Source organism: Salvia hispanica, chromosome 6, assembly GCF_029641045.1.
Source record: "Salvia hispanica isolate PSC_SH4W2 chromosome 6, Shi_PSC_v1, whole genome shotgun sequence".
NCBI lineage: Eukaryota > Viridiplantae > Streptophyta > Magnoliopsida > Lamiales > Lamiaceae > Salvia > Salvia hispanica.
Genome location: NC_142697.1, coordinates 10,932,307 through 10,948,452, shown reverse-complemented (window position 1 = coordinate 10,948,452; position 16,146 = coordinate 10,932,307). Strand labels below are relative to the sequence as shown.

At 32.2% G+C, this 16,146-nt stretch overlaps 1 pseudogene across 1 annotated transcript; it reads right to left on the bottom strand.

Moving 5' to 3' along the window:
- Positions 1-1,089: 1,089 nt before the first annotated feature.
- On the bottom strand, positions 1,090-3,389 carry LOC125206199 (uncharacterized; annotated as a pseudogene). Its single transcript, XR_016132573.1, has 11 exons — positions 3,239-3,389; positions 3,061-3,155; positions 2,932-2,989; positions 2,702-2,829; positions 2,298-2,373; positions 2,135-2,218; positions 2,018-2,069; positions 1,878-1,946; positions 1,528-1,614; positions 1,397-1,458; positions 1,090-1,305 (listed from the first exon to the last, which is right to left on the bottom strand). The product of XR_016132573.1 is annotated as an uncharacterized LOC125206199 (transcript).
- Between the last annotated feature and the right edge of the window lie 12,757 nt (positions 3,390-16,146).

The window sequence follows — 16,146 nt, the reverse complement described above, 5'->3', positions numbered from 1 at the left end:
AAATAAGTTTGGGATTTTTTTAGAAAATTTGGACACAACAAAGATGGAATGCTTTCTTCACCCTAATAGAGCAAATCACAATTTATTTTGAAGTATAAAACAATAGAATAACTACTAAAAATGTAAAAAGCTAATACAAATTAAATATATCCCAATTTAAAGTACGTTCTTATTTAAATAGTTTTATATTCATGTTAATATCAATTCCATAATCCATCTCAATATTGATTACATTTAATACATAATTATGTTATTTTTAGGTTTTAGTGTTTTAAGCTTAGTTATTATTGAAGTTTTTAAAATTATTTAGTTATTATGGTATGGTTTTGATTTAGACATCATTCTGATATCCATATTCACAGCTAATGACCAATCATGATAAAAATATCTCTTCAAGTTGATTTGTAGTAAATAATCTACCTACATGATGTTACCAAGGCCTACTTACAATAAGCCTCAAGTAAGATATTGTTGTTTCTTTATAGAATCTTAAAGGTTGGAATGTTTAGAAGATATTTTGGTACTGTTGTTATTCTTTGACTAACATAAACTTTGCATAAGGAATATAAAGTATGTTTAGGCCTCTTTAGTGAAGTGAAAGAGTCTCCATATTGATATTTACTTTATGTTTTTGTTCAATCCTCTATAATATCACTTTTGGAAGTTTTGATTGTTATGTGTTAGATAGTTCTCATCTTATTCCAATTTATGTTCCAATCATAAGAAAAGGTGTAAGTTGCACATCATGAAGACAACGAGGATCAAGCTCATACTATGATTCCTTGTTGGAATGCAATGGATAAACTGGCCACGTATGAAGATTATGGCAGTTAGACTAGTTTGTCACTGTGTGATTGTGCATAATATCACCCCACGTCCTTCCCAACTGATCATATTTAGAGTTTTTCTACTTTATTCTATTTTATGTTTATACTTTGGCCAACATCTCCCTTTGGTCCATGAGTTCTTTTAAAATTTATCATTACAAAACCGACCGTAAATCAAACATACCTTTATAGTTATCATATTCTTTTACAGTGATCTTAATTCACTTTCCAAATGAAGTGAGGGTAGTAGCATAGATAAAAATTAGACTGCAATGTTTTTTCGTTTTGTATTAAATGAATAAGTTTCATCTATCTTTTTAACCCACAATAAAAAGCATCCATTTTCACCTTTTTCATTCCAAGTGATAAATTTAATTACTAGTTGTCACAAGATTGATTGCCATCTCTAAAATGTGGATTTTGTTCCTCAACAATACAATAGTCGTCATCCACAACGTCTGTGGCTTCATCATTTCCCCTATATTAATGAGTATAAATTAAGGTTAAGAATATGGTGAGATAATCTGGTAATTAAAATACAAAAAAAGATTAAGAGTGGGAAGACATACTTTGTCAAGTAGAAAATTCCCAGAATGAGAAGTGCATACGCTGGATAGTAGAGCCACTTAACCTGAATTAAGTAGGTCAGTTTATTGGTGTCAACACCAAATTAAAGCAAGGTGTTGAAAATCAAGAAAACCTGCTGCTTGTATATGAAGATTCTGATTAGTAGAACCCACATATCAGATGTGAGGAGAGAAAGATTGAACAATGTGGCCCCACTCATCTGTAGATTGATAATATGAGAGACAAATATACTACTCTCTCTGTCCTTCAATAATCGTCCACTTTAATTCCGGCATGGGTTTTAAGAAAGATAAAGAAAAGTGGGTTGAAAAAGTTAGTAGAATATGAGTCCACTTTATATATTAGTTTTATAATAAAATGTGAGTGAAACTAGTTAGTGAAATATGATTTATGGTAAAAAGTGAAAGTGGACAATTAACAAGAGACGGAGGGAGTTGATTGATTAATTAATGAAAGAATGACCTTTAAAACAAGAGGCCCTAGTGTGCAAAATGTAAAGCTCGCTATTGTGCAACCAACATATGAATATGCCTGCAAATGGGAGAAATTATGTTAACCCAATAAGTAAATGTAATATAATTCCAAAAGTGTTGAGTGCTTACTAGTTGAGCAGACCAAGTGATTGAGCCAAAGCTCTTCCTCTCATATGTAACCCTATAAATAAAAGTCAAGGAAGGAAGTAGAGCATTATTGTTGCATCATTGGAAATAGAAGGATACATCCATGATCCAGTGATGAGCATGCCAAACACCCCAATCATCGCCATAACTTCAATGCGGTCTTTCTTCTTCACACATAGCTCCTGCACCACACATCCAATCATTTCACGGACTAGAGAAGAAGACTAAAGAAGAAGAAGAATACTTTTTCAGTATACCAATCATGCCGACATTGCTCATTGCAAGGAAAATAGTTCCTACAATCACAAGAATATCCCCTAACAGAGGCTCTGAAGCATCTGTAAAATATTGATCAGCTATTATCAATCAAATGCAAACTCTATATATTATACAAACTTCAAACTATGAATGTCAACATATGACAAATAGTGTCAACAGAAAATGTCAACATTGTCAATGATTGATGTTGTGTTGACATTATTTATCATCTGTTGACATCAAATCTTGAAATCTAACGGTTCAGGTTATAGTTTAGAGTTTATAGGAAAAATGTAGTTTAAAGATTATTATTATCCCATAACTATAAGATGAGAAAATGCGATCTTGAGCAGTTGGATTATAATCAGAGAGAACGACGAGAGCAAGGCCAAGCAGGGAAAGGCTTACTCCCAAGAACTGCAAGACGACATAGCGTGTGCCCAAGAACAGCCACGTAAGAAGAATCGCCCATGCGATGGTGCAACAATCTAGCAAAGTCACGCTTGTGATTGATGTACACTGATAAGCTTTAGTAACTGCAATACATCAAAAATCAAAAATGAATTTTCAAATTTCTTTTCCTATTTCTATTCCAATTGAAGCTGTGAAATAATCGAACCAAAATTTCAATTACCTACCAAGATAGTTTCCCTGCACATCAACAAACGCAAGACAAACATACCAATACCACGATACCTGTGTCCTAACTCAACTAGATCCGAGTCAATTCAATTCAAATACCAAAACATAAGATTAAAATTTCATACCTGTAGTTTTTGTCCGCGCCACACCAATACGGTACCGTATACTGCAGCTAGAGCCAAATATGAAAAGAATGATACACTCATTGGCGCATCCACACCTTCACCATTGACACATCACTGCTTATTTGACTTGTTTGGGGAATTAACGTAGTTACATAATTAACACCGAGTTAATTACTACCTTGATTGGTGATCAAAGAGACTGTGTAGCTGACGACGGCCAAATCAAGAGAAACCACCTGACCTAAAAATATCAGCTGCAACGTCCGCGCCATGACTTCTTCTTCCTAGCTTGGGATCCACTTTATATTTCATCAATGATATCTATTAACAAAAACAGGAGTATTACTTTAATACGTAACTCAATAAATTATGGCATTTAATACGCAACTCAATAAATTAGGTGTAAGTCATATCTTGCCTCAATAATTTGGGCAATATAGAAATTATTGAACTGGTTTCAATAAATATTAGATATTGTGGGGATCTAATCAAATTCATCCAATTTTTTATTCGAGGAAATTACTATGTCCTTTATTATAGAAAACTAGTATTACACCCGTGCTATGCACGGACTAAGATATTTTCAAAACATTGATTGTTAGTTTCTATATGATTGAAACAAAATTATAAACAAAAGATCATAGCATATAATAACAATGAACAAAATGAGTAATAAAATTTTAAGTTATAGTATGAAGGTAAAAATGTTTACAAATCAATATTGGAACATAATATTCAAACATTAAATTATAGATAAAAGAAATTTCAACCTCATCCTTGAAAACTAAAATCCTTATCAATTCTAAAGCCTTTTTTATGACAACCAAGAATGCTACAAAACCACCACAGGCAGGCAACATATGTTGTTTTCCGGCCCACCTAATCGTTGCATATAATAACTGTGAGACTAAAAAATAAAGCAAATTACATCACACAAAACAAAAAAAATCCTAAAGAATATATAATTACCACTTCTCCTAATGAGATTTAAGATATTGTTTGTCAAAAGCTATAATTTAAGAATACACTGGTGAGACACTTCCTTGTCGAGCTTCATTTCATTGCAATATAGTGACACTATACACTAAAAAACCAAACCTTGAAACTTAAATCCTAAACCCTTAACTTTAAAATATACTCATCATGTCCAACAACTGAGCCAAATATCAATAAAATTCTCCCCCCGTCCCAATTCAATTTTATTTTGTTGATCACTTATTCTATTTTTGGGTTTTTAGATCTATATTCGATATCTTACACTGGGTCGGCCTACTTGATAATCCTTACTGATAGTATATGTTTTTTTACCGGAATCATGGCTGTAAATCTGTTTATATGTTCATATTAAGAAAGTGCTTTACAATTAATAGGGCTATGGGAACGTTAAACAAAAAAAAAATTGCTTTCATTCATCCAAGCATTTATTCACCCAATGGTATTACTTATTGGAGCCGAAGTAGTGTTTTGTTGAAATGAGGAGTCAAAGACATCGCCTGAAGGGGTTTAATTTCGGTTGTGGCCAAGCCGTGGATACAGCCGATTCGAACATTTGATTATAATTGCAAGGTAAGTAAAAATGCGTGGACAGTAATCAAGCTCCAAATGTTATATTTATACATAGGCCAATAAATTATGACGCTGCATATTCTAAAAAACCATTCATATTATCCACTTAGACTAAAATTAATTGTGATTAACGATTGTTTGCATTTTTTTTCATATTAATCGTTTCTACTTTTTAAAATTAATTTGATCATATGTTAATCATTAATTGCCTTGGGATGAAGCCTTTCCTATTCCCCACTTCGGATAAACATAAGTGTGAATAACGGTTATTTGCCTTATAATTAGGGAATATGTAGTGTCATGTTTTCCTAATAAAATGAGGTAGTATAAATTTATGCATGAAATATAAACTGTACCTTTAAAAAAGAAAATTGTACGCCATGTTTGTCTTCAAGTTTGCTTGAATTATTTTGCAATATTCACTACATTTAACGGAAGTTTTAGTAACAACCAAAAATCAGTTTTAATTAAATAATAATTATATTTAGCAATATTCATTACATTTATTGGAAATCTTTAATTTCCATGAAACTGCCGTTAACCCTAAACAAATTCACAAACAAAAATTAGTTTTAATTAAATTATAATTTTTAATATAAAATGGCAATCTTGTAAATATTTCCAAAACTCCCCATTTATATTGCAGCTAATTCCGCATATACATATGCACTTGCAATCCTTACAAATATTACACATGGGAGGCCTAGAACCTTAATACTAATACCTATGCATGTAACGATATACATATACGTACAAGTACAAACCCCACATCACCTCCTCTTCCTACATATTATTTCTACCTCATATTACTCGCACCTTGTTTCCAAGGGCTCTCTCTACCATCAACCAGTCCATCCGTCGTCAGCGGCTCTCCCTCATCTCACTTTGTTCGCAGGCATGGCCACGCCCCGAACACATCTCACGGATCCCAATAATGTACCGCCACTATTTTCTCCAAAAAAGAAGTTCTAACTTGTTAGAAGAAACACTATCTGAAAATAATGGAGGATAACATACCTCTAAAATAAATATATATAGGTGAAGAGATGCATGAGAGAAACATTGGCCTTGTCTATGTACGTTCGAAGCACATAAGCCAAAAATTTGAAAAAATAATTCACTATTTTTGAGTAAAAGGGAATTTGTACATTATTTCCGATTTAGTGAGTTCGTTCACGTCAATTCCTATTTATAGAGTTTTGTTGAGATCATTAATTAATTTGGCTTACAAAACCTGTTCATTTCCAAAACTTTTTCACTTCTATTTTTCTAATTATCTTGAATTAAAAAAAAATAACAATATTTAGTTTTCACCTCACGAGTTTTCCATTGTCTGGAATTTTGAAATTTTAATAAAGTAATTTTGATATAGTTACGATCCACGATGTGAACGTGTATGAAAGGTTTTGTGCGATAATTAGATGCCATTAATAATCTTTTAAACAATTAAGTATCCCAACGTTTTGATAATGATACTCACATATTGCATATATCAACTACATTTTTATTTAAATAGATTTGCACGTCTACATTAATATATTACATTAATAGTTATTACATTCATCACAAGTATATAAAGATGTGTATCAGCATTAGTTTTCTAAAAATTTTCCTCTTCCATACTCCCTTCAATTATCATAAAATCGACAAAAAGAACTTTCATTTTATAATATTATTATTAAATTATTATTCATAATGGCATTCTTGTTAATATCTCCAAAACTCCCCTTTTATATATGTATAGATAGTTGGGAAGTACTAGTTGGCATTTTCTGGACACTTTTTCCTTAATTACGAATGATAAATAATTGTAGTTTGCTGACGACATTTCTTTTTAAATTACAATCGCTCATCTCCTCTCTTCCTAGGTAAATTTTGGTACAAGTAGAAAATACTAAGATAATAAGTACTAATATACTTTCTACGTTTCTTCGTCGTCACTCGTAGTAGATGCATTTTATTTGGCATGCGATTTAAGAAAAAAAGATTATATTAAGTGAGTCAAGTAAATGGAGAATAAAATAAAAAAAATTATAAAGAAATAGAGAAAAAAATAAATGAATTATATTTTTTTTACTGAAAAAAAAAATGACTCAATTATAATAAGATAATTCAAAAGAAAATACAGACTCAACTAAACAAAAACAGAGGTAATATTAAATACCAGTGCCGATGACTCTATAGTTTCCGTGGACCCTAGAGTTAGGTACAATTCATTAAGAAAAACAATTATATAAACCTCAGGAATATCATATTTAAACTCTTTTGCCAACTACCGAATCAACCCAATACATTAAAATAAAATACCTACTCCATGAAAGTACTCATTGTTGGGCTTGTAATTATAAACAAAATGCCGACAAGCCCATTCATCTTCCCACAACACCCAAAAGGGATAATATTGTTAAATTGTACTCCTACTTCTTTCGAAATATTGAGACCATTGATACGCTCAGATTTTGTACTATTTTAAGGTCATTATTTGGTCCATTTTTTATGTCAAAGTCACTCTACACGTCCATTATTTGCATATTTTGTCTATTTTGGTATTTTGACGTGTTTTGTGAGAAACGTGCATAATTGAGCCGAAAAAGGGAGCCAAATGCAAAATTTGGAAATATGGAGTCAGACGGCGACCGACGACCTCCGCGGATGTGTGCGGCGACCGCCGGCCAAGGTGCGGCGGCCCGCCGGAGAAAGGCGGCGAATCCGAGATGCCCTAGATTTGCTCCAAGATTTACCATATTTTGGAGATATTTTCCTTCTACAACAAGGATTGGTTTTTCCCTATAAATAAGACCTCAAGCTTCATCAAAGGAGAGAGTTTCTACTTGCAAAATAATTCATAGAGTTCAAGAGCTAGAGTACTTCATTTGTGCCAGGAGTTGGAGAAGGATTTCAAGAACATCAAGAACGACAAGGATTCAACCTACGGGTTTTATTTGCTTTAGTTTTATGTTCAAATTGTCTTCCCTTCAATCTATGTGTTTAGCTTATTTCATCATGTGTAACTAAACTCATAGGATTCTAGGGATGTGTTAGTAACGACTTTGGTTATACAAATTCCTTTTTCTATTTAATATCCGTTTTGTTTTTACTTTGTTTCTTCCCTAAGTAGTTCTGATGCTGTATGATTGAGTGACACAATCTTGTATGATTTAATATAGCTTGCTTCATAACTGTGACAGAGTTCTAGCGAGTTAGATTCACTTAGTAGACGCTACAGTTGGCTTTCCTTAAAACGGCACTGTTAATTGAGAGTGAGGACTTTTCAAGGGTCTTAGGAGCTTTTTGGAGTTACGTGTTAGGATTGACAACCCTAATTTTGTAATCAACGTTTGTATCGCATGGGCATAAGCTAAGTGACTCATCCTTTCAAAGTATAAATTGTGCTAGGGTATTGTAGTTGGAATTTGTATAACCTTAACTGTGAACGCACATCCCTGGGATTCCCTTATCTCTATCGCTTATCTTCGTGTTTCATTTGCATCTAGTTGTTATATGCTTTTTATTGTTCTTAGTTTTCAACAGTTTTTCAAAACCTACTTGCTTTTCCAAATAGTAATTGAGTCATAGTAGAGGATAGATACTTTGTGTTTGCCTTCCCCGTGTTCAATATCCGGTACTGACTTTTGGCTATACTATATATACTCTGTATACTTGCAGGTTTATTTAGTGCTAATAAAAAGTGCATCAACCATCCCACTGCATTGGAACTTGTAAATACTTTAAAATAAAATGATCTCAAACTCATCCAAATGGATTTACATCAGATTACATATAATATACAGTATTGATCACTTCCTTGGTCCGTCGTCACTAGGAGTTCCATTTAAATTCGGCACGAACTTTAAAAAATATAAAAAAATGTATGACAAAAAATATTTGAATATGAAATCCATTTCTATATATTAATTTTATTATAGAATATGTGTGGAAAGTGAGATGCACCTATCATTTATAATAAAAATGAACCGGGACTTCTAATGGCGGACATAAGGAGTACGGTATACTGATGTTTATCAATTTATATGTATATTAAATTTTACGGATCATTAAAAATTGGCTCATGAGTAAAATGAATACACATGCTTCATTCGTTCCATAGAAATAGATTAATTGAGATTACATAGATTTTAATACGTAATTGATAAAGTAAGAGAAAAGCAAAAATAGTAGTTGAAATAATATAGTGGACGGTGTGACTCATAAATGAGTAAAGGGGAAAGCAAAAAAATTCTATAAATGAATATGAACTATTTCTATGTGATGGACGAAAAAAATCCAATCTATTTTTATGGGACGGACAGGGTATTACATAATAACCATTTTGCACAAAATACGCATCTTCTCCATCATGTTTAAGCCACTGCTTTTCAGTCTACGAAAAGAAAAAATATTTCGCTAAGCGTATATGAAGACAGTGACAAATACATAAATTTTCATTCAGAGTGCGATATTTGACTTAAAGCTTTAAAATTTTACCGATCATTTTCTTCAATATTAGTAATTGTAAATATTTTATATAGATAGTTTCAATTTTGAAAGATAGAAATAAATTATTTTGAAAGAAAAGAAAATATTTGAGCAAAGTTTAATTTTGAAAGATAGAAAGAAAAAAATATAACAACCACACAATGATAAAATATTTGAAAATTCTATATGCATAGAAATATGATAACTGCCCTAAATTATTTGTTAACGGTTCGAATTAATTTTTTTTAAAAATTACTAATACAATATAAAAAAAACTAACAGAAAGTGTATCAAAATATATCAAAGAAGTGTAGCAATTGGGAATAGAACTTGGATCCTTCCTCAAACAATAGACATTATATTAGCTGCCATTCAAGCATTTCAACTTTAGTTTGTTGTATGTCTCAATATATGAATATTTGGGATACAACAATATCCCTGCGTACAACCAGCGGCGGATCCAGGTGGGGTCGGGCGGGGTCAGCCGACCCCACCACCAGCCTCGGAGTGCCGCCGGGAAGCTCCTTCCATCGGCCTCCGACCCTACGGCATTCGCGTCTCCGACCCCACCTCACCAGTGTGAGATAATGAGATTGAGCAGAGAGAAAGGAAGAAAATGAGGGAGGGCGACGTTCGGATGCGGCAGGGGAGGCGGAAGTCGAGAAAGAAGAAATGGAGTAAAGAAGAGCCTGCCTTTTCGTTTTTCTTTGAAGAGAGAGAAATGGAAATGGGTAGGTTGTGTATTGGGTGAAGGTTGTGTATTGGGTGAAGAGAGATAATTATCTTCCCTATATTTACCTTGTAAACTAAAATTAAATAAATTAAAAGGCATCAATAAAGATGACACGTGACTGCATAATTTAACTTAGATTAAATTGAATTAACTAAATGTAGAATGGGCTTTTGAACTTTTCTTTCTTTCTTACTTTGTACTATTAGTTCTCGAAAGTCATTTAAATATATATTCAAATCTAAAATTTCAATTAATGTTATATACAAGTAGTCAAGTACTAGTATTATTATTTTGAGTGAACTACAAAAATGGTCCCTGGACTATGGGTTTATCTCGCCCATAGTCCCTGGACTTTAAAAATATCGCCAGTAGTCCCTGGACTAAGGGTTTATCTCGAAATTGGTCCTTTTGGCTTTTTTTGGTACGAAAATACCCTTTGATATTATTTTGGGGGGTTTGGGCAGTTTGGTCTTTTTACACTTTTAATATCAAAGGGATTACTGGCGATATTTTCGTACCAAAGGGTATTTTCGTACCAAAAAAAGCCAAAAATGACCAATTTCGAGATAAACCCTTAGTCCAGGGACTACTGGCGATATTTTTAAAGTCCAGGGACTATGGGCGAGATAAACCCATAGTCCAGGGACCATTTTTGTAGTTCACTCTATTATTTTTATGTATCTATAAATCAACTTATTTAAAATAAACACATAATACTTTTAATAAATATAATATAAAATAAATATATCTCAATTTCATCTAATTTTAGTTTATACTATTTCCGTCCCAGAAGATACTTTCCAATTTCGGAAAATTTTTCTCTCTATTGAGGTGGGACTCATTCTCCATTAACAATACTTTAATTATTTTTTATATCTACCTCTCTATCTTACTTTACCCATTTTGTATTAAAACTCGTGCCGAACAGCCGAAACCAAATTGTATATTCTTTTGAGACGGAGGGAGTAATTAAGTTTTCAACCTTATTATTCATATTAAAATTAAAATTAGTTTTGAAATTTCAAAATTGGAGATGTTACGGAAAAATTACACACTCTTCGTCCCATTAACACATTTTGGGATGACATGAGATTTTTAATGCACAATTAGTAAAATAGAAGAGATACAGAAATAAAAGTGATTGAAATATTGTTTGCGAAAAATAAGGCATGTCTCAAAAAAGAGAAAAATAGTTAAAAAAAAATAGAAGTGTCTATTTATAGAGTGGCGATACAGTCTATTTTTATGCGATAGGGTGAATATTTTATTTTAGAATATCGATACTAGTATGAGTTACAGTATTTAAATTAAAATATATTTTTTATATAAATATTTATATTAAATATTTACTATATGGTTCGACCCCACGATAATTAGTTCCTGGATCCGCCATTGCGTACAACTGTATTCCCTTGTTCTCCATTGGAAGGGATCCATTACTATATGCATTGATCTGCTTAAAAGATGTCTTAAGGACGTCACCATATGTCAATGAGCAACTAAGCACAACTCTAGTGTGCTTAGGTACGCTTTGAAGGCAATCAATCATGGTTCGCCACGTGACATTTCATTTTTTTAAATCATGAACATCAAATATAATTATGAATTTTTTTCATTTAAATAAATAAATATATATATATATATATATATAGGGTTTTGATCTATGAAGACCAGATTTAAATACAGAAATGCAGAACACGGTCATACGTAAGACATTTTTAGGTCATAGTTAGTTTATTTTTAGGTCATGCTAACAAAGCATGACCTAAAATGATCTTAACATGACATAAACTCAAATCTTATAATATGACCTAAAACTACTTAATTATGACCTTCCGTGTTTTGGGTTAATTATTGACCATTAGATCATCTAATCCTAGGGCCAAGATTTGGGCTGCATTTTTGGATTTAAACACATACTTGTTTTGATCATCTCCCTATATATATATATATATATATATAGGGGTGTTTAGGCTCCTTTGCACCCTAAGTGTCCTATTTCCTTCTTAATCTCAGCCCTTGGATCCTTGAATTGGATGGTTGTGATTAATGCATTATTATTCTATAATGTTGCATTATTAGTCGCTGTGTATTATTAGAATGACAATGTGCATTATTAGTCTATAATGTTGCATTATTAGCCGATGTGCATTATTAGAATGAAAATGTGCATTATTAAATGACACGTGGCATTAATCTAACCGTCAGATGACAAAATCGTGGGGCTAGGATTAAGAAGGAAAAAGGACAAAAGATATGAAAAGGATTTGAATACATCCCTATATATATATATATGGATGTATTCAGATTAAAACCATAATGTATATTAAAACATCAAACCATGTAAAATAATGTACATTATACACACATATAATGTACATTTTATTCATGTATAATGTACTGTCAGCATAATGTACAGAATTCATATAATGTAAATGTACATTATTAGTGTGTACAATATTTAGAACAGTACATTATACATGAATAAAATGTACATTATTAGTGTGTATAATGTACATTATTTATGTGGTTTGATGTTTTAATATACATTATGGTTTTCATCTGAATACACCCCTATATATATATATATATATATATATATATATATATATATAGGGGCATACTAGGGTGCCTCCTAAATTAAAATGACAATGTAACTCTATTCTTAACCGATAGATCTCCTATATAGATGGCTTAGATTATATTGTAGAAATAGAGTTTAGATTGCTTGGTTGTGATTATTGTGTTGCTTACCAGGGTAATTGTGTCTTTTTTTGTAGGAATTAAATTTACATGGAAAGGAAACTCTCGGTTTTTTTGGGCGCTGATTCACTCTCTCTCTTCCACTCAGCTATAATGCACATCCACTCCGATAAAAACTGAATCGTTTCTCTCTCCAAATCTCTCAATATTATCATCTGCCGATTATTTTTTCATATATTTAATCAAACCCTAGTCTGCGAGCGATTTGTGTCTTTCTTCTCTGCGAGCGATTGTCACACCGACGGTTACTCCCAAAAATCGACGCTTGAAGTTTGCAGCCAGTCTCTTCAACCTCCGTCTTCTCCATCAGAGCGTTTTGTGTTTCATTATTGGTTAGTCCGACTTGTTATTGAAGGTTGAGGGTTTATTGAGTAGGGATTATCCTCAATTGTGTTAATTTCGGAGTTGACTCTTTCGAAATTCTGGGATTAATATTCGCTTTTTTTGTTCTGGGTTATTTCTGAATGAGTCGTACTCAGTTGTTGGAATGTATTTGTATTAAGCGGTTTTTGCTTGGTTACTCTTCTTAAATACTTTATTGGATGCTTTGGTCTAGTTAATTTTTTGCTTTGTTCTATGTTGTAGTTTGCTTCGGTGTCATTAAAATCTATTTGTTTGCTTATTGAAGATTGATATTTTGCTCATTCTAATGTTAGGAAGTGCTTGGTGTCATTAAAAAATATTTGTTTGCTTATTCGAGATTGATTCTTTGCTTATTCTAAAGTTAGAAAATGCTTGGACTCATGACAGACCCTGTTTCATACGTTTTTGTTACGTTTTTTTGGTAATTTAGAATTGCTTGTGTTAAGTGTTTTTGTTACTTTGTTCTATGTTGTTGTTTGCTTGAGTATCATTAAAATGTATGTGTTCGCTTATTGAAGATTGATATTTTGCTTATTGTAGAGTTAGGAAATGCTGGGTGTTATTAAAATGTATTTGGTTGCTTATTGAAGATTGATTCTTTGCTTTTTCTAGAGTTAGAAAATGCTTGGTCTCATGATAGACCCTGTTTCATACATTTGGGTTACGTTTTTGTGGGCATTAAGAATGGCTTGTTTTTATTTTGTTGGTTGCTTGGTTCTTTATTGTTGTTTGCTTGGTGAATCGCTTGATTAAACATTATGGATTGCTTTATCCACAATTAGGCAAAAAAAAGTAGTGAATTGCTTTATTGCGCTTACTAGTTGCTTGTCCACGTAATACAGATTGCTTGCATGGAATCTCATTCCAAAAACAAAAATGAATTGCTTGACTAGTGAGTGATAATTGCTTATGTTGTTCAATTTGTGTACTTGCTCCTGTTTCGTAATTGCAATAGTTGTTAACGTATGATATGTTGGTGGTTGTACTATTATTCTCCTTGCTTTGCAGGATACAACAAAAGAAATGTGCCTACGAAAGAAGAAACAGAGATTCAAAACAACAATGCTACTGCTGATAGAATTGATTCTCCTTGTAATGAGTTGTCGAGAAATTCAGTTGGGAATTGCTAATAACACTTCAACATATTTTTCGTATTGAAATGTAAATGTGGTTGACTATACTGGTTACCATGCCTCATAAGTTTGGAATATTGAAAATTGAGTGCATATCCGTTTAGTATGGTTTTTATTTTTTTTATTATGTCGCAATGCATATTTGATTGCATAATAAATGGAAAATTGCTTGACGGTATGTGGCGAATTGCTTGATTAAACATTATGGATTGCTTTATCTACATTTAGGCAATAAATAGTAGTGCATTGCTTCACTGCATTTGATTAATTGCTTGTCGACATAATACAGAATGCTTGCCTTGAATCTAATTCCAAAAACAAAAATCAATTGCAAATACTATCTGAAATCAATCACAAATCGAGTTGCAATATGGTAAAAAAAACATATAACCAAGTACAAATTACCATGAAATGTGTGATACATTAGTATTTTAAGCGCACTACTATTGCATAAGGAAACAATGAATATGACTGCAGTAAAAAATAATGTAACCAAACAATCTGGTATCAAAAATCAATATTTAGATATGATAACAAAGTAATTCCCCTAAAAAGGTAACAAAAACTGTGAAATGCAATTCTTGAATAAGAGGCAAGCAATAAAACATCTGTAAAAAAGCAATCTTGCTATTCTTCTTCATCCACCCACTTGTCATTCTGGAGTCGTGGTGGCCCAATTCCCGACAATTCCTACACCTATATAATGGTTTATTTTTCAACTTAATAGCCTTCTACTTTGGCGACACCGAACGGCTGGAAATTCCTTATGTTGAAATTAGAAACACGAGCATAAGTGCAGTAGAAAGCAGTTCTGTTGTCTACGGTTTTGAATTTCTGAGCAACTAATGGTTTGAGATTGTCGGGGCAATCAAGCACATAAGCAACTGTATAACATAAGAAATAAATAACAATTGATTAATTATGAAACGAAAAGGGCATCATGACTGAAAACACAAATATGGAATGACGGTTACAATAAGCACAATATATTACATACACAAGCAATTAGGCAAATATTACTAAGCAATCAGGAACACGAAGTAATGGTTGACTATTACATCACAACAAGCACACCACACCTCGACATTTATTCATAACATTACAAACCGTCTATTATCATCAGGCAATCACGAATACATAGCCATGCAATCTAAGATCAACTCCTTTTATTAAAAAGGGAATGAAATATACATGAACGAAAAACACTGCTAAGCAATTTCGGAACTGCAAAAAAGCAATATAACTAATGTTTGCAAGCAATGTAGATAATCACGGACCAAACGACATATGATATTGTGGTAATATCAATATGGTAGAGAAGTGAAATCCAGACACATAGCAAGCAATGTAGCAAACGTATACAAGCAATCTGATAAGCAAAATCCAAAATGCGGATTAACCAAAAATAAGCATGATATATGCAGTAATTGGATATGTATTTCAACTCCAAGAGTTTCAATTGCACATGAATTTCAATTGCAAATTCAGAAAATTAAAGTAGCGAATGAAAACAATTGTTGATCGAATTGAATCAGGGAAACATACAGAACCAAATTCTAGAAATTGGGGAGGTGAATTGCAAATTGAATCGATTAAGTTGAATTGCAAAACATATTCACAAAACTCCCGTTTAAATTCTTGGATTAAGGATGAACATAATGAAGTTCAAGAATTTTTTACTTTCTAGAAAATCAACGATTCCATCGACATCAGAATGTTTATTCTCCAATGATTGAATAAATTGAAGATTGAATTAATGATTAGAGAGTTTGAGAATCAATAATTGAAATCAGAGCAGCCAAAATCTACTTCAAATTATCGTGAATATGCTCCAAAATTGAAGAAAGAGGGAAGAAGGAAAATAACGTGATTTACGCTAGGAGAGAAACCGATGAAATTGTGATTCTATCTCTGCCCTTCATTGTTATTTTCTTATTTTTTTTAATATTTTTTTTATAAATATAAATGAAAATCTGCCACATGTCAATCTAAGAATAAATCTGCTCCCATATCTAACGTCACACATTAGTGGTACAGTGTCATTTTTAAATG